We start from the raw sequence: 27,157 nt of genomic DNA, 5'->3' as shown, positions 1-27,157 counted from the left end.
AGCCTTTGGGGGTACATACCACGACGTGAAGCAGCGGATTACAGGGTAAGTCTATATTTAGCGTTTCGAGGAATTGCTGTATGTAAAATGGAGGCGGCACCATTTTACATTCTTGTCAGCAGTGCACAAGGGTTCCAATTTCTCCACAGCCTCACCAGTACTTGGAATTTTCTGATTTTTTTTTTTATAGCTGCCCTAAGGGGTGAAGTGCTATCTCCTTGTGGTTTTGATTTGCGTTTTGTTACTGACTTTTGGGAGTTTTTAAAAAATATATTATGGATATTAATCCTTTTATCAGGTATATGATTTGCAACTATTTTGTCCCATACTATGGGTTATCTTTTCATTCTCTTGTCCTCAAACAACAGCAAACTAAAACAAAATACCACAAAAGTTTTAAAAAACATACCTATATTTTCCCATGGGTTAAAATTATTTTTATTTTCACTGTGAAAAATACATATATTTTTTTAACATTAATATAAAAATTTTAAAGACATTTTTTGTGTTTATGCCTAGAGCAGAAATTGAGAAGAAGGTACAGAGATTTCTCATATATCATTTGTATATCATTTGCCCCTACACATGCATTGCCACCCCCCCCCCTTTTTTTTTTACCAAGGATGAAACTACACAGAAACACATAATCATAATCACCTAAAGTTCATAGTTCACCTTATTGTACTTTCTTGTACATTCTATGGATTTGGACCAAAGTATAATGACATCTATTATAATAACATAGAAAAGTATTTTTTTCCATTGATCTGATACAATTTTTATGTTTATTTTTTAATTATTTATTGTTTAAAGTATTACATACATCATCTCTTTCCCCATTGACCTCTCCCCAGCCACCCCCACCCCCTGAAACTGTGTTGACGGAGTTTAATTTATCTGTTTATTCCTTTGTCCCCTGGACTCCAGTGTCTTTCCCAATAAGTCGCTGCCAGACCCACTGTCCCGGAGGTTCCCGTTCTCCAAGAGCTTTGTGGGGTCGGCTCTTGCACTTAGGTCTTCGGGCCGTTTTGAGTTAATTGTTTTTACAGGGTAAAGTGAGGGTTCACTTCATTCTTCTGCATGTGGATATCCAGTTTCCCCAGAGGCTTTTGTTGAAAAGACTCTCCTTCCCCACGGACTGGCCTTGGTGGGCACCGTGTTGAAAATCACCCCACTGGCGGGTTTGCTTCCCGGGCTCTCCTATCCCATCGTCTGTGTGCCCGTCCTGTGCAGTGTCACACTGTTTGGACTGCTGTAGCCTCGTAGTAAGTTTTGAAATCAGGAAGTGTGAGTTCTCCAACATTGAGGGTGTTTTTTTCAGTGTTGTTTTGGCAATTCAGGGTCCCTTGGGGAATCCATATGAATTTTGGATGGCTTAATATGTTTCTGCAAAAAAAAACCAAAAAAAACAACAACAACACACACATACACACAAACAAAAACTGAACATTGGTGAGTAACTGTCGATTGTTTTGACTTAACAATATTAAGTCTTCCAATCCATGACCATGAGGTGTCTTCTCTTAAGCAGATCTTCTTTCTGTTCTTAGAGATATGTGCGCCTCTTGGCTAAATTTATTCGTAACTATTTTATTCTTGATGCTGTTATAAATAGAATTGTTTGTAAATTTCACTTTCATATTGTTCATTGTTGGACTATAGAAATACAATTGATTTTTTGCAGGTTAACTTTGTATTCTACAACTTTGATTAATTTATTTATTAACTCAGTATTTTTTTGTATGTCTAGACCTCTTTAAAGCTTTCTAGGTACCAAATTGCTATCTGGGGACAGAAATAATTTTGGTTTTTCTTTTCCAGTTTAGATACCTTTTATTTCTTTTCCGTGCCCGAGTGTTCTGGCCAGAGCTTCCCTTTCCAGTTTGGATAGCCGTGGTCAGGCCAGCATCCTTGGCTTGTTTCTGTCTGAGAAGGACAGCTTTTGCCTTTAAGTCTGAAGTTACCTGAGGGTTTCCATACATGGAAAAGGCACCCCCCCAAAAATTTTATATGTTGAAATCCTAGTCGAGGGGGCCATTGGGAGGTGATTGGGGCTCAGCCATCATGAGTGAGATCAGTGCCCTTATAAAGCAGAACCCAGAGACCTCTCCCGCTCCTGTGCCATGCGAGGATACAGTGCGAGTCTGTGACCAGGAATAGATCCACCACCTGACCCTGCTGGCACCTGAGCTGACACTCCAGCCTCCAGGCCTGGGAGCAATAAATTTTTGTTCTCTATAAGCCATCCAGGCGGCAGTATTTTGGTATAGTAGCCCAAATGGACCAAGACACCTTCTATTTTTAGTTTGAGTGGTGTTTTGTTTTGTTTTGTTTTTATCATGGAAGAGTGTTGTAATTTGTTAAATGCATTTTCTCCGTCAATGCAGGCTTTTCTCCCTCTTCATTCTATTGACGCGGTATATTGCTACACTGATTGCTTTGTGTGCATTGAACTGTCCTTGCCCTCCAGGAATCTATCCCACGTGGTCAGGTGAATCATCCTTTAGACAGTGCTGAGCTCGGCCTGCTGGGGTTTGTAGGAGTTTTTGCACCAGTATCCATCAGAGACATTGGGGTATAGTTTTCTTGCGGTGTCTTTGGCTTAGGTACCAGGGCAGTGCTTGCTTCATAGAATGAGTTGCAGGGTGCTCCCTCCTCGGCCTTTTGGAAGAGATCGGGAAGGACTGATCTGAATATTCTGAAGTCCGGCAGAATTCTTCCGCGAAGCTATGTAGTTCAGTGCCTTTATTTTATTTTTTTAAACCCGGAGAATTTTTATTTTTATCTTATTAATTTTTAAATCCAGAAAATTAATTTATTTACCAGTTATAAATCCATTCATATTTCTGTTTCTTCATGATTTTGTTTTGGTAGATGGTGTGTTTCTAGGAATTTGCCCGTTGCATTTAGATCATCTAATTGTTGACACACAGTTACTTGTTCATAGTATTCTCTCACAAACTGCTTTATTCTGTAAATTTAGGGGTAGTGTCCTTAGTTTCATTTCTCATTTTAGCAATCTGAGTCCCCTCTTTTCTTTCTTAGGCAGTATAGCTAAAGGTTTGTCAACTTTGTTGATTTTTTTTTTTTTTCCAAAGAACCTACTTTTGCTTTTGTTGATCTTTCTCTATTCCTTTTCTATCCTATACTTAATTTATTCTTGCTCTAATCTTTACTCTTTCCTTCCTTTTGTTAGCTTTTGGTTTAGTTTGTTCTTTTTGTGGTTCTATAGAAAGTGTGAATTTAGGTTAGTTGAAGTCTTTTTTTTTTTTTAAAGAAGCATTTATAGGTGTAAAATTCCTTCTCAGCACTGCTTTCGCAGCATCCCATAATTTTTGATGTGTTGTCTTTATTTGTCTCAAAATATTTTATAAAGTTTCTCTTGTGACTCTTTTCTCTGACCCGCTGGCTTTTAAAGAGTGCGTTCGTTTCTGCATATTTCTGAATTTTCCAGTGTTGCTTCTGCTGTGGATTTTTAGTTTCATTCTGTTGTGGTTGGAAAGATCTTTTTTATGACTTCAATATTTTAAAATTTCCTAAGACTTCTTTTGTGGCCAGCATATGGTTTATCCTTGAGGATTTTCCATATGCATTAGGGGAAAAAAAATGTGTATTTTTCTGTGATTGGGTGGAGTGTTCCGAATATGTGGGTGACATCCAAGGGATTTGTGGGGCCGTCCAGGGCCTGGACTTCTTGCCGCTCTGCAGGCTGCTCTCTCTGCCCGTTACTGAGAGGCAGTTTCAGAGTCCTCGGCTGTGACTGTAACACTGCCCCTTTCTCCTTGCTGCCTGCCACGTGTGCCTCGTACCTTTGGGCCGTCCTGCTTGGTGCATGTGTGCTTGTAGCTGTTACATATTTGGGGCGAATTGACCTTTACTCAGCATATAATGCCCTCCTTTGTCTTTGCACGGCTCGCACTAAGAGTGTATGTTGGCTGATGGCGGTGTGGCCGCCTCACTCTTCATTACCGCTCACGTGAGAAGCCTTTTCCACCTTCTTACTTCCAGCCCAGTTGTGCCTTTCGCTCCGGAGCGGGCCTCCTGTGGGCCGCATTTAGCTGGATTCGGGGTTTCTCCTCCATTTTCCCAACCCCTGCCTGTGGTCGGAGCGCCGCACCACTGACATTTACTTGGGAACAAAGAGGTGCCTCTTCCGCGTTGCTGGCCGGTGTGAGTGTGTACGTGTGTGTCTCCGGCTTCCTTTGTCCTGCCTTTCTCCGGGACCCTCCTCTCAGTCCCCCCGAGCTCGGAGGAAGCCTGCTCGGATGTGAGGCCTGCGGGGTCAGCCACCTTCGGAGGACCTGCACAAAGCACGGAAGCGCGGCCTGTGGCCCGGGAGGATGGGGCGGCGTCTGCACGCGGCCCCCGGACGGACGGGTCCCGGCTGCTGACCGGGATCGGCTGGCGGGGTCCTTCCTGACTCCCCTCCGGCGGGCGGGGGTGTCTTCCTTCTGAGGACACGGGACCGCCCCGCGGTCAGACTCCGGGTCAGGGGCATGGGCCTCGGTGCCAGGGGGAGCCACTCTCGGTCCTCGGACCCCTGGCCACAGGCCCTCTGCGCCTGGGCGCCCTCGGGGGAGGAGGAACGGGGAGGGAGATCCTGCTCCCCCAAAGCCCCCGCCCGAGTGGGCACGTGCAGAGGAAAGGCCCCGCTCAGGGCTGTGGGCTCTTCTCTCTCGGGGTTTGCACACGTGAAGCAAAACTGCAGCAAACCCCTGCACAGGGTCTGCCCGCTCTCCGCTCTGGGAAAGGTTTTCGGGAAAGATTGTCTGTCCTCGACGGTCCGGGCTGGGCTCGTGGCTTGGAAAGGTCTGGAAGCCCCGAGCCGGGCTGTGCTGTAACGTGATCCGGCCCCTTTGTTCCCGCTGTGAGGCCCCTCCTGGTGTGGGGTTTCAGGGCTGTGGGGGCAGGGCGCTGCTCACCCCTGCCCCTCCCGCCTTCCCGGGCAGGATGTCTGGGCCCCTCTCACCCAGACTCAGCGGCTCCTGCCTCGTTGGGGGCACCATGTGCGTGCGTGGGGGTGGCTGGGCTCCTTTTAAATTCTCTGGGGGGGGGGCTTCCGGAGAGTGAGGACTACGTGTGGTGCCTGGTCCCCCCCCCATGGGTGCTGCGTCCCCGGATAGAAGTGGGAATTAAGAGGCCCTTGCCCCATTTAGCAGGTAAATCTCCATCCTCGGGTCAGAAATAGATCCTCTTTCCCTGGGCCTGGGCGTGGTCAGCCTGCAGCTGCAGTGAGCGAGCGAGGGGGGCGAGGGGGGCTGTGTGCCCCCAGCCCCCCCCCCCCCGCCCCTGCACCCGCCGGGCTCCACATGGGCTGTGGCTCGGCCTCCACGTCGCCAGGCAGGAGCACAGGGCGCAGGCCAGCTCTGAGTTGGCAGAGAAGGGCTGCATTCCCTCTTCCCTCTGGGGGAGGGGGCTCGGCCCTGCAGGCTGCGGAGTGTGGGGCCCTGGTTCCTCCCGGAGGGAGGGAGGGAGGGAGGGCGGGAGGCCGGGCGGCGCCGCCCGGTGTCTGCGAGGGTCAGGAGCCCCGGGGAGGCCGCAGCTGGGCCTGGGCTGGAAAACTGGAAAGGCTGGCTGTGTGACATTTTCCCTCTGACCCTCCCCTTTGGGTGGCTTATTCTGGAGGCAGGAAGGAATGTTCCAAATGGCTCGGAGACGTGCCTCTCGCCAGCAGCCGGCAGGACGGGCCCCTCTCTGAGGTCACCACCTCGGGGTCCCCGGCGGCCCGGAGGAATGCCGCCCCCCGCCCCGGTGGGGACATTTATTTTGGTGGTGGTGTCGGGTGAAGAGGCCGGAAGAGTGATCCGGAGAGTATTTTCTGAACAAAGACGGCTCCTCCCTTTCTGGCCTTTCTGGCCCGAGGGCCCCCTGCCATCGCTCCTGGGGGGGCCGGCCATGCCCCAGGGCGGCTGCGCTCCCCCCCTGCTTGCTCTCAGGACCCCTTGAAAGGCGCACACGGCTGGAGAGCCGCAGGCGCTGTGCCGTGGCCACGTGTGCTGGCGGCTGCCATGTGAGAAACGGCCGTCCCTCCCTCCCCACGCCGAATCACGGGGGCTGTTCTTCTAACACACAAGTAGCACCTTTTGTTTTTGTTTTAAATCCTCACTCGAGGATATTTTTCCATTGATATTTTTTTGGGGGGTGAGTGGAAGGGAAGGAGAGAGAAGGAGGGAGGGAGAGAGAGCGAGAGCGAGAGCGAGAGCGAGAGAGAGAGAGAGAGAGAGAGAGAGTGTAACATCGATGTGGGAGAGACACATTGATTGGTTGCCTCGTGCACACACCCAGCCTGGGTCCAGGGACCAAGCCTGCAACCGAGACCTATGCCCTTGACCAGAATCGAACCCGGGACCCTTCAGTCCCCTGGCCAGCACTCTGTTTCCTGAGCCACACCAGCCAGGGCACCAGTAGCAACTTGAGAGGAGAAAACACTGTTTTCCACGTCAGATAAGCACCTAAGAGGGCCAGGCCACGTCCCCTTCCCTTCAGGGATCCTGACCTCATGGGAGACCCTGTTGGGACGGTGCTGACAGCTCCGTGGCCGGGAGGGGGATGGAGTCTCCAGATGCTAAGTGTGGGGTCCGCGGGGGCGCCCACGTCTGAGCCGCGCTGCCCGGAGACCGGCCACTCACGTGCAGTGACAGTCCTGGGGCGGCGGGAGGGGTGGCGAGGGCAGCCCGCAGCGTGGGCACTGTTGGTCACGGGCGATCTGGGGTGGTCACGGCATTTACACGCCTCGGAGTCTGCTGCCTCGGGGCCGGGGCGAGGGCAGAGGCCTGGGCGGTGGAGCAGGCTGTGCCTCACTCCAGGCCTGCCGCCTCCACAGCGAACTTGTTTCTCCCCAGGCAAACGTGCCTTTGCTCACTCACCTCGCTCTCCTCTTTTCCTCTTCCTTTTTTTTTTAACTCCTCAGGAGAGAGGAAAGAACACAGGAGTGAGCGAGGGAAGTCCTGGCCGTGTTTCTAGAAACAGCCAGGCCGCCGCCTGGGTGCTGCGGTCTCGCTCATGTGACTCGGAGCCCTTAATGGGCTCATTGTTTTAGGGCGCAGCCGAGATTTCTCTGGAATTCCTAGAAAGGGCGGGAGAGGCCGCCCCTGGCGGAGGGAAGACAGGCTGAGAATCACCAGGACTCGGAGGGGGCGGGGAGGGGGACGGCGCGGCACCCAGTCCGCAGTCTGGAGCTGGAGGAGAGCGCTGCTGGCTGGAGAAACGCTCCAGGCCCGGCCTGCCCCGAGGAGTCCCTCATGTCTGCCTCTGCTGTCCCCTGGCCCCCGGGGTCCCCGCGGCACACAGGCCCTCACATCGAGGACCCTGCCCGTTACCCCGGTGTGGCCTCCCTCCCCCTCCTCCCCCTCCTCCCCCTCCTCCCCCTCCTCCTCCTCCTCCTCCTCCTCCTCCTCCCCCTCCTCCCCCTCCTCCCCCTCCTCCTCCTCCTCCTCCTCCTCCTCCTCCCTCTCCTCCTCCACTCTGTACCCCCCCCATCTTCGCCCCCGACAGCTGCAGCGAGCTCCCTCCTCCCCGTCCCCACGGCTCTTTGGGGACCTGAGTCACCCGCTCCTGGCACGCGGTCCGGCCGCTCCTCCCGGTTTACGGCGGGGAACTGAGGCCCGGGCAGGGGCCCCGTGGGCTGGGCTGTCTGGCCCAGTGGCCGAGCATCCCGGGCCTGAAAGTAGGGGTTTGTTGAATGTCTAAATAGTCCCTGTTATTACTCCAAATATTTAGTGTGAGAAAGCTAAACAGAAGGAAAACTTGATGTTAACTCAGGAATTTTTGGAAGATATCAAAGATACTACACAGAAATCAAGAGGCCCTTTCTGAAACGTTCTGGGAGGACACGGGGACCTTTATTTACTTATTTGTTTACCTTTGCCCAAGCTCCTATATCCTTAGCATTTCGAGCTAAAGTCAGCCGCCGGTCTGACCATAGGCGGGAGGGAGGACTGAGGGCTATTAACGACTCCGGGCGGGCGGACACAGGACGCCTGTGGGTCTGGCCGGGGCGCTGGGGGCCCCGGGGGGCCCGGGCCCGGCAGGGGTGCCGGGCGGCGGACAAGGCGGAGGTGTGTGTGCCGAGGAGGTGTGTGTGCCGCGGCGGTGTGTGTGCCGCGGCGGTGGCCGGGCCTCCGGGCCCGGGAGCCCTGTGCCGCAGTCACTTTCCAGTTCACGGGGTCAGCAATCATATGGTCCTCATTGTGTTTACTGTAAAGCTCAATAATCACTTTCTTAAAACGAGACGGACGTGGCTGGCGTGGTGTGCTTCCCGGTGACTCCGAGCCATTTTCCTCTAATGAGATTCTTTCTGTGTGTGCGCGCATTGGGAGGAGGAAGCCCGCCCCCCGGTGCTGCCGGCGGGAGGCACGTGCATGGCGGGAGAGAGGGAACCTCGGGCCCCGGGGGTCCGACGCGTGTGCCCGCGGTGCGCTGGCCCTGACCCTGCCCCGGGTTCGTCTCCCCAAGCCAGCCCCTCCTCAAGTCAGAGACCCTCATTGCAGGCTCGTGGGACCGGCCCTTTTCTGAAACGTGTGGTCAGTTCAGCTGCAAGGTTTTGAGATGCCCCACTGAGCGTCCTCGCAGACTTCTCAGTGTTCTCTGCGAGGTTGGAAGCCGGACCCCGATGGGGGTTCCAGCCCCAAGCAGCCCCTCCGCCAGGCACGGGCGGCCCCTTCGCACCTGAGGACCGGCAGGTCCCCTGAGCACCGAGCACCCACCCGGAGCCCGGTCGGACGGGTGCTCGTTGTCCATGGACTTCGTGTCAAACCCGAGCCTTTGCTGGCTGTTCAGCTCCTGTCACCCTCCTCAGAGCCCGGGAGGGAGGCCCTGTGCTCAGGGTGATGGGGGCCTGGGACGCCGAGGCTCCCCGAGTTCTCCCAATTGCCCACATGTCACAGCAAGACGGGGCGGCGGCAGAGGATGGCCAGGCCCGCAGCGCCCACGCCCCAGTCCCTGCCGGGGTGCCCGCTGGCTTTCTAGGTTCTCCCAGGCCAGGCAGACGAGGTGGCTGGTTCGGGAGTGTTGGTGTATGGGGACCTGGTTGAGTGATCTCTTCCCTCCCGAGGACCCCATCCCACCATCAGTGAGCAGCTCAGACACAGCCAGCGACGGGGGTGACCTCCTGCCCCGGTCACTGTGAGTGGGTCTCAATCGCGCCCAGGGAGACCCAGCGGCATTCCACTGCGACCTGCTGCATCCCCCACCGCCCCGCAGCAGAGTCCTCTGTTAATCATTGATTGAGTCAAGATCGATCAATGCACGTCGCTGCAGGCAGAGTGTAACAATAGGCCCTTTTTGTCCGAGGCTCTGTGGGGTCCCGACCTGCCCCCATGCCCTCTCCCTCCCTGTCTCAGCTCACTCCCCTCTCTCAGTGCCATTTAGACCCAGCATCCTCAGGGTCGACTGCCTTCCCCTTTCCTGGGGCGGAGAGTCACCGCCGAGCCACACAGCCACTTTGACCTTCGAGGTCAGAAGCTGGGGTCTGTCTGCCTCTCTGGATGCCCCCATGACAACCCCTTTCCTGCTCATTCTGTTTATGCCCCTCCATGTCCCCTCTCTGGGTCCCTGTTATCTGTGCTTCCGCTGTTCACTTCATAGGAAACACGTCCATGATCAGCCCCCAGAAAGCCACACACAGGGCAGGATTGCAATCAGCATGGGACTGCGTTTGTCACGTCAGGCTCAGAAACACTGGTGCCTTAGCCCGGTGTTCCCGGACGGAAAGAATCTGGAGATCAGGAAGATCAAAGGGGAAACATAATCTGCTCGGGAGTCGCCAGGAGCTGTAGCTTGTTGGCTCCTGTTTGTTTCCAGAGTGTTTGCCATTCTGGTGGAAGCATGCTTGGGATGGCTGCTCTGAAGTCCTTGCCAGGCAGTTACAGCCCAGGTCATCTCAGTGCTGGCACCTGTTGCCCACTGTTCCTCGTTCAGAGTCACGTGATGGGCCTGCCTCTCGGGGTGATGGGTGGTTTTCAGTTGTATGCTGGGCGTCTGGGGCTTATGTGGTGAGATTCTGTTTCATCTCCTTAGCAGGCAGCGACTCTGTGGAGGGCCCACACAGGTGGGCGTGGGGTGGGTGTCCCATGCCTGCCCGCTGGGCCCTCCCAGGGCACCCGGGAAGGCCCTGCACGTCCTTGCAGGCAGTTTGGTGGGCGCTCCTCCTCAGCCCCACTCAGCCCTTCCGGCCTTGCTTCCCTGCGGCCAAGTGGATGGAGGTGCAGCTCCCCCGCCCCCTGCCCCCGGCCCTGTAGGAGCAGGGTACGGGGTGGGTGAGGGCCCACATGCAGCCTCTCACTGGTGGGGGAACTCGGCTCCTGCTGGACCCTGCTGGCATGGAGAAGGAGAAGGAGGAGGGAGGGGGGAGGAGGAATACCAGCGCGCCCTGCCTCAGGATGCCGGGAGGCCCCGCTCCCCACTGGAACCCACCGCCTTCCCCGGGGGGATCGGGTGTCGTGGAGACAGAAAGCCAGCCCCTGCTTGGTCAGCACACCCGCCCCCGGGCCGGGAGTGCGGTCACCTGCCTCTGCCAGTCAGGGGCCGGGAGGGGTGGAAAATTAGCTCCCGCCGCCCTGGAACCAGAGCGTGTGGGGGCGGCTCCCGCGGCTGGCGGAATAGAGCAGGGCTTTGTGGAGCGGCTGGGCTCGGAGACCACCCTCTCCCCGCGCTGTGGTCGCGGGGGAGGGGCGGCTCCCTGCGCGGCCTGTCTGGGCCTGTCGCCCCTGAGGCTCCCTCGGCCCCGCCGGGGCTGATGGGCGGGACAGGGCATCCGCCCAGGACATGGCGCTCAGCCGCCTGCTCGCTCTTCCTTTTTTCTCTCTTTTCCATTTTTTCTCTAAAATATTTTTTTTGGTTGGATTTATTTCTACGTGTTTATGGTTTTGCTGATAAGGCAGACAGTCCCTTTTGACGTCGTATTTCCTGAGTTTATTGCCGATGCACAGAAACTTAACTTTTCCCCACACACCCATCCACGCTGTCCCGGCCTCTCTCGCTCCCCGCCACACACGGGCGGCCCTGTTCGCCGTCCACGTGGCACCATGAGTTCCACACGTGTGTGGCTCTGGTGGCCGCTCCTGCGTGCACGGTCCGGGCCTCCGTGAGCAGCTCGCTGGTCCTCGGGGCTCCCTGGGGCACGGCGCAGGGTTCGAGACCCGCCCATGTCTCCCGGTTGTCTTCAGGAGGAGGCACAGGGAGCGCTGGTGGCCGGAGCGTGTGACGGAGGCTGCGGAACCCCCGCCGTGCGGCCTCCTCCGTCAGGCCCCGGGTTGATAATCAAGTTCACATATCGAATGGGGACCATCCCATCTCCGTCTCCTCCCGTGAAACCATCTCCACAAAGTCCTGAAGATCAATCCATCCTCCATAGGCTCTGTCCTGGCCTTCCTCCCACCTTCGCTGGGCCCTCTCACTCTCTCTCCCCCCCCCCCCCTCTCTCTCTCTCTCTCTCTCTCTCTCTCTCTCTCTCTCTCTCGCATTTCCTGGAGTTTCACCTTTTGTCTGTCTCTCGGTCGGCATGACCACTCAGACCGATCTGTGTTGAAATGTGGAGCGATCGCATGCTCCTGGGCCTCGATGGTTCGCGGACGGACGTGTGGCAGTCCGGCCGGGGGCCCCGTGGATGGTGTTTGAGCCGCTTCTAGATTCGGGGCTGTCTCCGTGCATCTGCCACCCATGGCTCTCCTCACCGCACCTTCCCAGGCCGCGGAGTGCCTAGTCCGTCCTCCGCCCTCCGTCCGATCCCGCTGCTCCCGCGGAGGCCCTGGTCGCCGCCGGGCCTGGTGGGTCAGCCAGGCAGCGGGGCCCTTGTCTGGGGGAGAGCTGGTGGGGACGGGGAGACCATGCCCAAGGCTGGCCCAGGCAGCGGGGCCCCACACCACACCACGTCTGCCCCTGCCACTCCCTCCCTCAGAGGTTAAAGGCGGGGCTCCCCTCTCCCCGCCTGGCCCAGGCTGCGTGCAGCGGCCCACCTTTCTGGCCAGCGGGGAGTCCGCTTGGGACTCTGCGGGGGCACAGACCCCCTTTTTTTAGGTTGTCAAACTTAACAACAACAGGCACCCCATGTGAATCCACCAAAATTATACCTATTTTTTTGTCAGATCCACCAAACACAGATAGTTTGAGGCGCCGAGTTTCCGTGTGCCACATGCTGGGCTCCCCGTGTGGCCGCCTTTGTCCCCGCTGAAGTGGCCGCCCGGGGCCGGGGCCTCGGCGGGATCACCCACCTTCTGGCCGTGGGTGCCATGGGCCGCGTGTGCCAGCTCCTCTGGGTGTCCCACCCCAGAGGACTCGGCATGGGGGCCGCACGGCCCGCGGCTGCCCGGCGGCGGCGGGGGGGGGGAGGCGACAATGGGACCTCGGGGCGCGCACGTGCTGGGAGGGACCGGAGGGACGCGGCGAGGCGGCCTCTCGCCCCTGGTCCTCCTGTTACTGTGTGTCTCTGGCCCTCACACAGCGTCCCCGCTCACCGGGCGGCTCAGACCGGGCGAGGGGCCTGGGAGAGCAGCCCGGCCTGCCCACAGCCAGCCCCCGTGGGCTGTGCAGAGCCCCCGCCGCCCTCCGGCCCGGCCCCGGCCCCGGCCCCGGCGAGGGGCGCCTCCCCGCCGAGGGCCCCGCGGCGCCTGCGTCTCCGTGTGACCCGTAGGCCAGACATTCCAACTGTCGTCAAGAAATAGATTTCCCTTTTTTCTCGGGGCGAGGGGGGCAGCCTGGCGACAGGGCTCCGCCGAGGAGCGGCCGCCGGCCGGAGCCGTTCACGCTATGTTGAAAGGAGGATTACTTTTTTTTAGCTGCAGCCGCAATTAGGGGGGATGGCGGAATGTAATGACATGCCACGAGATTTATGATAAGCAGGACGGGCCCTGAGCAGAACCAACAGCTGAGGCTAAAGACAGGGCGGCGGGAGGCGGGAGGCGGGGAGGCGAGGGGCCCCTCAGGGGTGCGCCTTCCTTTGTGCTGTCCAGGCTTATTCTGGCCAATCACGTCACAGATAAATGACTCGGTGTCCCGGGGTCCAGAGGGTGCGTGATGGATGCGATGACTTCATCGGCAGATTATTGCTGTCTCCGTTACGGCCGTGCTCAGAACGGGGGGCGGGGGGAGAAATATGGCTTTTCAAACGGCAGGTCCTGCAGATTATTGGAACTTCAGGAAAAGGAAAGAAAGAAAGAAAGAAAGAAAGAAAGAAAGAAAGAAAGCAAGCACCAGTGTGGCTGGTGGTTATTTATAGCAGGTCTGACAGGGAAGGCTCGTGTGGGCAGGCAGACACACACCGGGTTTTGGGGGGGCGAAGCAGCGAAACATTCCATTGTGCTTTACACAGAAAGGATTTTGTATTAAACACTCAAATGCTGTGCAGGGTGTGTTTTCTGACACCCGGGACTTGGGAGTTTGAAGAACTAGCATCCTCGGTCCCGCTGAGCCTAACCCGCTTCCACTTACTCTTCAGTGTGGAATCAGAGTTTGCTTTTTGGTGTTTTATTTTTTTAGCGTGTTTTCCTTTTCTTCGTCCTCCCCCTCGTGCCGGCTAGACCGCGCGCTGCGCCGTGTTGCTGCGTGGGGTATGCGTGTGCGGCTCCGGGCAGCCGCCCCGTCCGCGAAGCGCAGACCCCGGGTTCTCGCAGCTCCCGCTCCGGACTTGCGGCTGGGTGGGGAGGGAGCCGAGCGTGTTTTTGTGGATTTTTTTTTTTTTTTTTTGAGATTTGTTGGAGGAATGAGATAACGCCATGCCCCCCGGTGCTCTCCTTTAACCAGAGACCCCAGTCCCTCACTGGGGTGTGCCATTTAGGTAGAACGTCTTGGGGCTTTTCTCCAGTTTTTTCTTTCTTTTTTTAATGTATATTTTAATTAATTTCAGAGAGGATGGGAGAGGGAGAAAGAGAGAGAGAAACATCCCTGATGAGAGAGAATCACTGATGGGCTGCGTCCTGCACACCCCACATTGGGAATCAGGCTGCAGCCCGGGCCTGTGCCCTGACTGGGAATCGAACCCTGACCTCCTGGTTCCCGGGTCGACGTTCACCACTGAGCCACCCGGCCGGGCGCCGGTTTTCTTTCTGTGGAAAGGCACGGCCGTCGGATACGCCCCGTGCATTTCGGGGGGTGTCCGTGTTACCAGAGATTGAAATCCGAGGACGGCGTTCTGGAGCGCCCCCGGGACCGATCTATCGGGTTAGAGCTGTTTGCCCCGGGTTCCGGTCTGGGGGAGGGGTCCGTCCCCGTCGGGGCGACTTCCCTGTTCCCACGCGGGGACACCGTCCGGCCGCGGTGGGGCGGGGGACAGTTGGCAGTGTGGGTGGCATCTTGGTAATTTTTTCCCTTTTTGACTTAATTGACTTAGTCTCTTAATTTTTATTTCTCTTTTTATAGTCCGGGTGTACAAAGCTCTACCCTTGGAAGGCACCCAGAGGCACTCAGTCACTTGCAATTATTCATAGAACTCCAGAGTCAGGATTATCGTAAGTCACGATACCAGTAGCAGATGCAGAACCAGAGGGAGTGAAAAGAGGGACGGGCATCGGGAGCACCGGCTCTTCCCGGAGCCCGGGACGCTGGGCCCGCGTCAGCAGACCCGTGTGCTTTTCCCTCTGCCCCTCGTCCCCGCCGGCTCCCGGCCTCCTGGCGGAGGGAGGCCCGTCTGGGTGGCCGCGCCCTTTCTTTTCTCCAACGCGGGTCCCGTGGGGTCCCCCTGTTCATTCCCGAGGCCCGTGTCCACCACGTGCAGGCCTCAGCGGTGCTGCGGGGTCGGTGTGTGGACGCGGGCTCGCTGGTCGCAGGGGGTCTCCTCGCTCCTCCCGTCTGCAGCCTCCGGGCCGCGGGGGGACAGGGCTGGCGCCTCGCAGGCCCCTGAGAGGACCTCGCTCCGTCAGTGAGCCCGCGGTGTCGGGAGCCTGCTGGGCGGCGGCCTTAGCTGTAGGGACTTGAGGGGAATTCGTGGACGAGTCTGCTCCCGGGGCTGTCACCCGAGCGGCTCCCACGAGGCCCGCAGGCACGCGGCTCCCACGAGGGCCGCTCCGCGCTGCGGGCGGCGGAGACGGCTCGGCCGTGGCTGGTCGAGAAAGGTCGGCTGCTCCTCGCAAAGGGGTTCTTGACGTTTGTCGGGAGAAATTAAAATTCTTCGAGGCAGAACGCACACCAGGGGCAGCCCGGTGGCGTGCCATGGCGGCATCTCCAGTCGCCAACCACCTTTCACACCCAGAGCACGGTGCGGTTCCTCCGGCTTTGGGGCCATTTCCCCCTTTCTGGGAGTAGATGGTTCTCAGCCTCGGGAAGGCTCGAGCTGCTGAGGAGCCTGACGCCCCCTAACACCCCCTCTCCCCCCTGGAGATGTGGTTCTCCCTGGTCCGGGATGCGCCCCAGGCACCCCGAGTTTGAAAAACTGCCCCTTCCCCACCCGAGCTGGATGTGCAGCCCAGGGGCCGGCTGGACCGCGGGGTCGGAGGGGGCGCGGGGCGGGGGCACCCGGGCTCCTGCGACCCCCGCAGCATGCAAGCTGCCACCCGAACTCGGGACCCAGCGCAGTGGCCTGTCCGGGCCGGCGCTGAAAGCCTGAGAGCCGGGCCTGCAGTTCCCTCGAGAGCACGGGCTTCCGACCCGCGCCTCCCGGCCCGGACCTCCCACCCCTGGCCCGGGACCTGGACCTCCACACTTCGTTTTCCTCCTGTCAGCAACCCCAGCATGCGCTGTGCGTGTGTGCGTGTGTGTGTGTGTGTGTGCGCGCGCGTGTGTGTGTGTGCGTGTGTGTGTGTGTGAGTGTGTGTGAGTGTGTGTGTGTGTGTGAGTGTGTGTGAGTGTGCGCGCACACACTAGCCGGTGGCTGGGCTGAGCAGGGGCTTGGAAACCATTTTCTTTTTCTGAAATAATTGCCGTGAGACCGTCTAAGTCCACAGCCTTCTACGGGTGGAGGGAGGGAGGGAGGGAGGGAAGGAGGGAGGGAGGGAGGGAGGGAGGGGGGAGGGAGGGAGGGAGGGGGGAGGGGGGAGGGAGGGAGGGGGGAGGGAGGGGGGAGGGGGGGAGGGGGGGAGGGAGGGGGGGGAGGGAGGGAGGGAGGGAGGGAGGTGGGCTCTCCTCCATTTCCTCTCCAGGGTTTCTAGCCACAGGTTTCTTTGTGAGTTTGTTCTGATTTTTAAAATATTTTTAATAAAAGCTACAATTTTGCTGAACTTTTCTTCCCTAACATCCGTAAAATGACTGCACACTTAGAGAAGTCCTCGTACTGCCCCTTTCTCGTGGAACGCCCGTGGTGTGGTGTGGCGTGGGCGTCCCGCTGTGTGTGGGAGTGGGGGGTTCTCCTTTGTTATCTCCCTCGGGTCTCCGTGAGGCGGGTTCGGTCTGCTTTCTGGTTTGTTTGTGACAGGCTTTCCTTCCTTCCGGGTTAGGGCTGGATGCCCCTCATTCATGTGGATTTTCTTTCCTTTTGCAGACGGTGCAGAGGTCGAGACACTAATTTCCCTCTGTCGCTTCTCTTGCTTCCTCTGCGTCTCCACCGTCCCAGGACAGCGCTTGTCCCAATCTCCTCCTCGGACGGCGGCGTGGGCCAGGGCTTGTTTTAATTTCTGAGGAGCTGACCTGTTATTGTGCTTTGCACATACGTTCCCGATTCTGGCCGTGCTGCGTTTCTCCGGTGCGGGGCCTGTCGGCTCGGTAGCGGCCTTCCCGTGTCAGCCCCGGGACGCGCGGGGCCTGGCTGGGAGCAGGCCCCCGGCTCTGCCGAGCCCAGAGGTGTGGGTGTGCTGGCGGGACGCGCACGGCGTCTCCGGGGCCCCGGGCCTGTGGAACGGCGGCTTCAGAGGCGCCCGGTCATCTGCACACCCACCTCCGATGCTAGTCCGTGGCGTGGCCTCGCGGGCTGCGTGGCCTCCGGGTCCTCCCTCGGCCTCGGTGAGAGCAGGGGCTCCGGCCACAAGCAGGGCCCTCACTTCCGGGGGGCTCGGGCTCCCGTCTGTGCGGGTGCTTCCCAGGGAGCCGTCTTCTCCGAGTGTGAAGATGCGTTTCCATGGCCGCGTGGCTGTCTGAGGGTGAAAAATCCCGATGCTGTTTTTATTCCCCACTAACTACCCGTTTCCTTCAGCGGAGGGAGCTTCTGGAAATATGGATTTGCCTGTCTTCGCTTGGAACGCTGCGGGGCCCCTGCCACCCGGGCCCGGTCTGAGCCCGCTCTGTTCTCGGGACGCCCCCCGCCGCCTTCCTCCCGCCCTCCGTTCGGCTTGCCCGGGGTGGTTTGCCGTGTTGTTTGCCCTTTTTATTGGAATATTTTTCAATATTATTGTGAAAAGAACAGCTGACATTTATGGCTGCGTGTCATCGGCTCCGAGACCCATTGTTTCGGGCGGGAAGGCCCCTCGCCTGTCTGGTTTCCATTTCCTTTTGATGTTGAAAGTATTCATTTCTTTTTATCCCGTCATTGTGATTTAGAACGCAGATACTCTGTTTCCAATTCAACAAGTGATTGTGTTAATATATCATGAAATTTACTCAATTACACATTTCCCAACGAGGACCAGGGTCTCCCGGCTTGCATGGGAGACACCGCAGTCTTTATTTTAAAACCCTACAGTGATTTATTTTAAGACGTGAGGCTTCTCTCCTTTTTTTCCTTCTTCAGTGTTCATTTTTTTGATGTTGTCTTTTTTTTAAAGTATTTTTTTCACTTCTATCGAAGCAGACAGGGCGGGGCTGAAGCAGGCTGACAGTGTGCGTGTGGGAAGAGACGTGGGGTCATGCTCTGACAGTGGCTTTACGGACTCAGAGGGTGTCACTCACAACTGTCCGCCCTGTGCTCGCCCCGGGCCTGACCTGCAGGCGCCCGAGGTGTGTGCCTCGCGATGCCCTCAGCAGGTTACGAAATGTCTAACTTCCCAACCAGACTTCATCACGTCTCCTCCTCAACAGTCAGACTCGCTCGCCTCGTTAGTTTGCCCGTTTGGGTTTCCAGCTGGAGGAAGACAGGAGGGGTCCCTGCGGCACAGAGGGCGCTGGGTGTGGGGCCTCGGGGATGGGAGGAGGCGGTGGGCACGAAGACTCCGGTGTGCCACCTGTGGGTGCGGGGCGGACCCCGGGCCCTCGGCCCAGGACGGGAGTGAGGCGGGTGGTGGCGGCAGGAGTGGCTGCCCGTGTGGGTGTGCAGGGGACGGCCGGAGACCGGGCACTAGCCACGGACCCACACCAGACCTCATTTCCACACGTGGGCCACACTCATGGTCACCTCATCCCTTGGAATCAAGTCAGTGGGTCACAGGAGCGTCAGGAACATGGCGAACAGATATTTGCCCCAGTCCCGGGGTTCAGGTCCTTGGGATGTGTACCCTGAGACAGGACTGCTGGAGCCAGCGGTGACCCCGGGTCTAATTCCCGCAGGCACCTCCCCGCCGCCCTCCGTGGTGGCCGCACCATTCTGTGTCCTCACAGCCACGCGCACCCACACCGGCCCGGGCGCTCGCCGCCGGCCTCACGGCAGTGCCCCGCTGGCCGGGCCTGGCCGCCTCTGCTCCGCTCCTTCTGGGGGAAATGCAGCGGAGCCGCGCCCCGCGGGGTTCGCTGTGTGTGGTGGTGGAGTGACGGGAGCTCTTTACATATTCTGGACACGAACCCCTTTCTGTGGGTGATATTTTCACACCCTCGTGTGTCCTTTAGTGCACACACGTTTCTCATTTCGGCGAATTCTAGTTTATCCTTGTTTTTTCTTCTCTCACTCCGTTCTTTGCTGTACCAGCTTGAAGATGTGGTCGTGTCCCGTGTCATGAATTTCCCCCGTGTTTTCCTCTGAGCATTTTACTAAAGCACGCATGCACATGTGCCTGTCAGAACCCCTGGTGTGTAGTGCGGAGATAGATGGAGCCTTCCTGCAACTCACAGGGCTCCCAGGCCCCACGCAGGGCTGTGCTCGTGGCATCGGGGAGGACCCCCCCCCCCCCCCGCATTGTTCCACGTGAGCGTGCCCAGTGCTCCCAGCACCACTTGTTGAAGACTGTCTTCCACCGGACAGCGGCCATGCAGCCGAGTGGGCGTCTGTGGGGCGAGGGCTGGCTCCTGGGCGCTGGGTTCTGGTCCGGCCTACATGCCCGCCTTCCCCGCTGTGGCTCGGGAAGTGGGAATCCTTCAGCCTCCTCCTCCTTTTCCAAGAGTCTCGGGCTATTTTGGGCCCGTGAGAACCTCTGCCTTCTGGGAAGGCTGCTCTGTTTCTGCACTGCCTCTGCGATGGCCTCCCTCGGGTGGGACTGTTGTCACCAGCAGGGCCCCCCTCCCTGTCCCCCCTGCTCCGTCCCCCCTGCTCCGTCCCCCCTGCTCCGTCCCCCCTGCCCGTCCTCCCTGCTCCATCCCCCCTGCCTGTCCCCCCTGCTCCATCCTCCCTGCCTGTTCCCCCTGCTCCGTCCCCCCTGCTCCGTTCCCCCTGCTCTGTCCCCCCTGCTCCATCCCCCCTGCCTGTCCCCCCTGCTCCGTTCCCCCTGCTCTGTCCCCCCTGCCCGTCCCCCCTGCCCGTCCTCCCTGCTCCATCCCCCCTGCCTGTCCCCCCTGCAGGATCAGCACAGTGCTTTTCAGTTTTCCATGCTCACGTCTTTTGCCTCCTTGATTAACTTTTAAAAATTATTTTATTAAAAATGTCATTTGTTTAACTTTTTTCCCATTACCATTTTCCCCTCTCTGCCAGATCCTTTTTTTTTAAATCTCCTTTTCAGATTTTTTGTTCGTGTATAGAAGCCCACTGATTTTGCCTGTCGACTTTTGATCCTAGAACTTTGCTGAATGTATTCATTAGCTGTGTGTGTGTGTGTTATTCTAAGAGTTTCCTACCATAAAATCATGTTCTCTGTGGACAGAGAGACTTTTCATTTTTCCTCTCCAATTTGGAGGCTCTTTATTCGCTTTTCTTCCCTGGCTTCTCCGCCTAGAACCTGCCATCCCACGTCGCACAGACGTGGCAGGAGTGACACCCTGCTCCTCCCCGTCCTGGGGCGGCGTGCCCTCGCCCCGGGTCCCTTTCCCTGGAGGCCCAGGCTGGCGGGGTCACCAGGCAGCACAGAGTCAGTCCCCTTGTTCTCTAGAAACCTGCCCGGCGGGCTCAGTCAGGAGGGGCTGTGTTTCTGGCCGAGAAAAGAATTCCGTTGGGCAAATACTTGCAGAGGTGATATGTGGGTAATGAAACGGGCCTGTGTAAATATCTCCGGACCGAACGGCCGAGGGGATAACAGTGCGTTCCTTATGTTGCAGGCCCCGGGGTCCCGAGGGCAAGCCATTAGGCGGCAGGGGGAGAGGGCACAGACAAGCCGGCAGCAGGGGCGTGGGGGCGGGGAGGCGGGAGAGAGGGGCCCAGGGGCCCGGGAGCGTTCTCTGCTGACCCTCCCCCAGCCCTCAGGAATGCGGGCAGGGGGGCAGGCAGCCGCCCTGGAAAGCAGGCCTGCATTCAGGGGGAGGGGCGGGGTGGGCCGTGCAGAGCCGCGGGCCGTGTCCGGAGCCTGCGGGTGCGGGGCGGGCCGTCAGGGCTCCCAGTGAGGCAGAACCTGCATGTGTTTATATGAAGAGACTTATTGTAAGGAGTTGGCTCCACGCTGGGGGCTGGCAAGTCTGAAATCCACAGGGCAGGCCAGCGGGGAGCGGGCGGCGGGCTGGGGGGGGGCCCTGCTGCCTCCGGAGGCCCATCCTCCCCTTCCCGGAAACCTCAGCCCTGGCTCCCCAGGCCCTTCCCTGCCTCGGAGGGGCCCCCGGCGGGGAGGGGGCGCCAGCCTCCCCCCCGCCCAGCGCAGCCCTTAACCACTTCTTTCCAGGACATTCTCCAGCAAGCCCCGGTGTAGGGTTACAGGCCTGGCTCTGGAGCAGACAAGTTGACACATGACACTCACTGTCACAGGGGCAAGGGTGAGGCCAGGCCAGGGCAGTTTCAAGGCCTGGGGCTGCGGGGAGGGGGGGCGCCGAGCCACCTTCCCGCCGAGTCCCCTTCCTGGGGGGAGGTGCGCCGGAGCTCAGGCGCCCGCCGCCTGCCCCGCCCCCAGCCCGCGCCCCTGGCAGGCTCCTTTGTTGGGGTTCGCCGTGGGGACTTGCAGGGCCTCACGGCTGGGGGTGACCGTCACAGATGGGGGTGCTTCCGCTCCTGTCGGCAGTCCCCCAGTCCAGCAGGGTTTTCACAGTTCTGGTCTGTGGTTTTTCGGGGCCCACAGCAGCCCTGCAGAATCCCCCACAGCTCTGAAGGCGGGAGCCGGAGCGCACGGGGCCCCGCTCCCCGAGGCCCCTCTCCTCGGCCTGAAGATGGCCGCCTTCTCCCTGGTTCCCCCTGCCCCTCTCCGGCTCTGCCCTCGGCGTGTGTCTGTCCCCTCCTTGGTCGCCTCTCTGCAGACCCTGCCTGCAGCCCAGGGTGGGGGCTCAGTGGTCAGTGTCCCAGATGCCGCAGGGTGGCTGGCGGGCTCAGTGCCCGGTCAGGCACGTGCAGGAGGCACAGTCATCAATGCCTCTCCCGCATGTCCCTTCCACTCCCTCCAGAATCTGAAAACACGTCCTCGGTGAGGACAAAAAGTAAGTCACATTAAAGACCGTCCCTCCCTCCCAGGGCCGCCGCCGTCTGAAGCACCGGCGTGTGCTTTGTGGGCAGTCCCCCCACCGGGCTGGGCGGAGGCTTCTGCTGTCCCCTCCCCAGGCGGGGGCTCTCCTCTGTCCTCGGGGGCTTTCGGTCCCAATTCCCAGCACCCTCCGGGCGGCCGAGACCGCGACTGCTGAGATGCTGCAGCTCGAGGAGCCGGGCCGGCCGCTCTGGCCTTCCTCGGCCACGCTGCCCCTCGCGGCTGCCCGCCCTGGCCCGTCACCTCGGATTCAGTGTTCTGCAGCCCAGCCCGGCGGCACTCCCCGCGGACAGTCACTGTGCCCGCTCCGCAGTCACTGTGCCCGCGGACAGTCACTGTGCCCGCTCCGCAGTCACTGTGCCCGCGGACAGTCACTGTGCCCGCTCCGCAGTCACTGTGCCCGCTCCGCAGTCACTGTGCCCGCTCCGCAGTCACTGTCCCCGCTCCGCCCCGCGTTTTCCCAGCCTCTCCTTCCCCCAGGGGCTCTCACCAAGCACTGGCACCTGCGGGTTTTCCCTTCTCTCTCTCTCTCTCTCTCCTCTCTCTCTTTCTTCTTTTTGTAGTAAAACGATAAACCTCCCAGGGAATACACCGCCCACACCCTCAGGGGGAAACAGGAAGGGGTGTCTGAGCCCAGGTCCCTCCCCTGTCCCCTCATCCAGGTGGGGCTGGTCACCCCTCACTGTCCTTGCTCCCCTGAAACGCGGCTCCTGGGGTGACTGTGCCCTGAACCCCCGGACACCCAGCTCCCCTGAGGCAGCATGGAGGGGGGCCCAGCCCCGGCATCGGAGCCGCTCTGAGGGAATGAGGTCGTCCAGGGCTCCTCTCCCGATGGGTCACCCAGAGCGGCTTCCGCGCCATCCGACGACAGTGGTGGCGGAGGGGCCCGTCGGGGGTGCTCTGTGCCCAGTAGTAGTTTTATTGTGATCCGAGCAGAACGGGCTCCCCGACCCCCAGGCCTCTCTCAGCGGACGGGCCTGCCAGGGCCAAGTGTGGCGCCCTTGGAGGCCATTTTGTCTGCCTCGTGCGGGTGTGTGCCTCCCGCCGGCAGACGGCGGGGTGGGGGTCTCTGCTCATCCGACCCTCAGTCCCCGTCTTCCCGAGGGGCCGCTGCAGGCCTGGACTCAGGTCCCCTCACCCGCAGGGCGGCCATGTGGGGAGGTGGCCGGGCTCGGGACCTGACCGGAGCCTCCGGGCAGCCTCCTCGGCCCTTCCGCCCCAGGCCTGCCGCCTCTCCCTGGGCTCCCCGTCCAGCAGGCCCATGCGAGGCCCCGTGCGAGGCCCTCGTCCGTCTCTCCGCTGGGACCGGCCTCCCTCCGGCCGCGGTCCCTCCGGGTGACTGTCCTCGGCACCCACGGGCGGGCGGGCGGCGCAGACGCCTTTGTCACTTCTTTGGTATCAAAGTGAAAGGAACCTTCGAAGAAAAAGCTGAAGATTAGGGAGCCTGCTCATTGTAATCACTGAACTTGACACGGAGCCAGCGTGGGTCTCGTGCCAGAAAAGAGGGCGAAAACCTTAGCAGACCCGTGACGTGTGTGGGTGACTCACGGGCCTGCGGAGCGGGTGAGCCCTGCCCAGGCTCGGCCCTCTGCCTCCTGGGTGATCCCTGCCTTGCTCTTAAAGAGGCCGCGGCCACCGCGCCCGCCGGCCGGGTCCGCTCCCGCTGCGCCCACGGCCCGGGCCCACGCGGGGCCCACGCTGGGCCGCCACGGCCCCGGGCGCCTCCCACCGCGCCCCGCACCCAGGGAGCCCGCCTCAAAGTCTCTGCAGCTGCCACGGAGCAGCCTCAGGCGGGCCGGGACAGAGGCCCTCTGCACCCCCTCCCCCTGGCGTCTCGGTTTCCTGCCCGTCCGCCCGGAGATGGCAGGAGCGCGGCTTGATGGACGTGGCAGCTGCGGGGCTGCCCCGGGGCTCAGGGAGCCGGAGCCGGGGACACACGGTGGCCGTTCCCAGGGAGCCCGGGCCACGGGGACGGGCTCGGCCACGCCGCCGGGCTCCCCAAGGCGCTGCTCGCGCCCGTGCACACCCCGGCGGCCTTGGCAGCCTCCTGCCCCGTTCCTGGAAAATTAGCCGAGAGTTCCAGAGTTTCTCAGAAAAGGGATGATTTACGGGGGCCTCTCCCCCGGCCCCGGCGGTCAGAGTTATCTCCAAGTCTTCACCGAGCGGAGCCCCCAGACCCTCGGGTGCTCTGCGCCTCGCTGCGCCCTAATAGCTGCGGCTTGGCGGCCTGGCGCGGCCGGAAGTCACCGATAGGTGCCGTTTTTCATGGGCCCAGAAGCACCAAAATTGGTGCAGCATGAAATTATCCTGTTTTTTCTGCTTTGGAGCCAGGGCCCAGGCTGGCGCGGGGGAGGGGCGGGAGGCGGGCCGGCCACTTCCTAGCCTGGGAGGCTGACTTAGGAGGGTCTTTGTTCTGGGGCCTGGGGGGAGGGGGAGCCCTGGCCCTGGCCTGGCCCCCCACTTTCCCTCCTGGCGGAGAAGGGTTGGAGGTGGGGGTGGGGTGGGGGCCTCAGCACGGGCCCCACCCTGCAGGCGGAGCGCCTGGCCCCGTGGGGGAGGGGGCCTGCCCCTCGTGCTTGGGGTTTTGAGTGAGCACCGCCAGGTGCCAGACAGGCCCGGGGCCAGGGAGCAGCTTTGCAGAGCAGACACATTCCAGGGGCTCCTGTGTCCGGGAGGGAGGCTGACAGGCACAACTGGCGAATAAGATCACTGGGGAGGACCGTAACTCCAGCAGATGAAGCGGGCAGCGGGAGAGGGCCGAGCTAGGCCAGGAGGTCAGGGAGGCCTCCCCGGGGGAGTGCCCGAGCCGGGGTGGCGCCCAGGCAGGACCGGGCAGGGCTCGGCGCAGGGGCCCAGCCGGGGCGGAGTTTGGGTTCCAGTCAAGCAGAAATGAGAGATGGCGGTGGGGGAGGGAGTTATAAATAGAGGCCCACAGCCCTCGTCTGCAATTTTAAAATCCGAGCGGCTCCGGGCTGAGAGGTTTTTCCATTGCTCATGTCAGGGCAGAGTCCAGCCCACTGCCCAGAGCCGGCCTGCTGGCGCGGGCCACGCCGCCCGCCCGCCCTCCTCCCGCCCGCCCGCCGGGGACCCTGCTTATCTCCCCGCGCCCGCGCTCTTAATTCCCGACCACAGGGAGCCTCCGGGGTCTCGGGCAGGGATTAGGCGTGCCTGTGAGTGGGGAAGAAAAGCCACATTCATTATCCTCCCAGCGGTGCAGGGGGGGGGAATGAGCTCTGGGCGGCCAGGCAGACGGGGGCGGTGAGCCTTGGGCCTCGCTGGCAGCCCCACTCCGGCTGTTTCACATGGTCCCGAGGCGGCCCGCGGTTCCCAACACCGCTTTCAAATATTTACTTTTACTTTTATAATCCCCCTCCCTCCGCCCGCTTCCAGCTCCTTCCACAAGTAACCGCGTCCCAGAGGCGGTCCTGGGACCCTGCCCCGAAGGCCGGCTGCCAGGTGGGGGGACCCTGCATTCCTGCAGAATGGAGCCTTATCTCCCGCCCCCCCCCAGGGGCTCGTTCCGAAACCCCGCCCGCCCCAGGCCTCCGGCTGTTGCTGTTGGCTCCCGCTCAGGCTCCTGCCCGGCCTCCAGGCAGGGATTGGCCCTCCTCGCGCGGGCGCTGGCAGAATGCCGCCTGTGTGCCCACGCCGCCCCCCGCCCGCTTTTGTAAATAAAGCTTTATTGGAACTCGGCCACGCTCATTCCTTGACGCCCGTGGCCACGGTGGCCACGTCAGCACAGCTCGGGGCCTCCTGGCCCATTTTTTTCCAGAAGAAGTTTTCCAAGGGCCGTTCAGAGCAGCGATTGCTCGAAGGCGCCTCCTGCGTGGCCCGCGGCCAACGTGGCCTCCCTGTATGGCTCCCCTCGCGGAGGGGGCGGCTCGGCCCCCGAGGAGCCGCTCTGCTGATTGCATGCAGCTGTGGGCTCTGTGCTGGGAGCCCCGACATCTGGATTCCGCCAACATTTTGGCAGCGTCCTGAGTAGCTGGGGGGTGACATCATCCCTCACGGGCGATTTGGGATCAGCCTGTGAAAACGAACACCATTCCCAGCATCTCTCGCTGGTGTGTGTGTGTAAAAGTGTGTGGGAAAGTGTGAGAGTGTGTGAGAGTGTGTGAATGTGTGTGAAAGTGTGTGTGTATCTCACGGATGTGTGTGTGTGTGTGGAAAGTGAGTGTGTGTGTGTGTGTGAAAGCGAGTGTGAGTGCATCTCACTGATGTGTGTGAGTGTGTAGAAGTGTGTTGTTGGCTGTCTTTCTCTCTCCAGAGTGACTGTCGTTCTCTCCTTGCTCACCTTGCACACCCATCCCGGGACAAAGGGGCGCTGCACCGCACTACCCAGTGATCACCCAGTGTGTGGGGGAGCTTCTGCCTGTGCTCGGGGACACCCCAGCTCCGAGCCCGCTCTGAGGACACGGCTCCCGGACACGGCGAGCCAGGGCGCGAAGACAGTGGGGAGGAGTAGCCGTCACTCTCCGTGGGGCCGTGGGGAAAGGCGGCCATTCACCCCCGGGCTCCAGGCACTTACCTCCTGTGACACGGCCTCCCTCCCTGTGGCCGAGCCCTGCAGGGTCAGAGGGAGGGACAAGGAGGATCCCGTCATGGCCCAATATTACGCACCAACTGCCCTGGCTCCTCCGTGTCACCCCGCCCGATCATGCCATCCGGGTATTTGCGTGGGGCCGAGGGGCCCGGGACCGGGCCATGGGGCCGGCGCTGACCTGGGCTCGTGGAGGGCGGGGAGCGTGGGGCATGGGGCAGAGCAGAGGTGCAGGGGGCAGAGTGGGCCGCGGGAGGCCTGTCCTGGGAGGAAGCCTGGAACGTCTCATGAGGCCCTGACGGCCTCCAGACCCCGGAGTCCCGTCAGCACAGCCGCCCGTCACAGTTTACAGCAGCCTCTGCTGCTGACAGGAGCCCCGGCGCGGCCTCCGTCCGGGCAGTGACCTTGGGAGACCTTGGGCCTTCGATGAAGCGCTGCCCTCCACCGCGTGGCGTGCCTGTGGCGGCGAGTCTCCCTGTAGGAGCCTCGCCAGCGTGGCAGTGTGGGCTCCTGTCCTCTCTCGGGGCTCCTGAGACAGCCCCGGGGGCCGGGGGCCGGGCGGGAGGATTGGGGCTGGTGGTGTTTCCCACCTGGAACCTCCGGGCCTCGCTCCCGGGTGACACTGCCCCGCTCCGCGGCAGGCCCTGCGCTGGCCATGAGTCCCCGGTTCCTCGATCGGAGCTTTCGGCCGCCTGTTCCTCTCCCGGGAAGTTCCATGCCTGTAGAGAGTCGGTTTTTCTTCTGGGCGCTGGGGTCGAGCCGGCGGGTGGAATCGGGGAGCAGAGCGACATGGGGACGCAGGCGGTGGGGCGCCCGCCCGCGAGCCCAGAGCAAGACCGAACCCCGGCTCCGGCTGCTGCCCGTCCCGCCGGTGCCGCCTGGCCCTGGAGGGCGGCTCGTTGGGGAGGGTGTGGGTTTGGGGTCTGTGTCTGGGAGGAGCCCTGGGGTGCTGGGAGGGACGCGCTTGTGCTGAGCTTGCCGCGGCGGCGATGGCGGGCGGCGCAGTGGGGGCGGTGAGAGGTCACTGGTGTGCGGCCTGCTCTCGGCCTCCTCCGGGGCTGGCTTTCCCCATCAGCCACCTGCGGGA

The 27,157-nt window shown here is 60.5% G+C and overlaps 1 protein-coding gene across 4 annotated transcripts in view; it reads left to right on the top strand.

Moving 5' to 3' along the window:
* Window positions 1-27,157, top strand: part of GRB10 (growth factor receptor bound protein 10) — an 88,397-nt gene that overhangs the window by 13,872 nt on the left and 47,368 nt on the right. The gene's annotated exons all lie outside the window — the stretch shown is intronic.

Source organism: Pipistrellus hanaki (assembly GCF_964339955.1).
Source record: "Pipistrellus hanaki genome assembly, chromosome: 10".
In the NCBI taxonomy this organism is placed as follows: Eukaryota; Metazoa; Chordata; class Mammalia; order Chiroptera; family Vespertilionidae; genus Pipistrellus; species Pipistrellus hanaki.
This window is presented reverse-complemented; position numbering and strand designations above follow the sequence as displayed.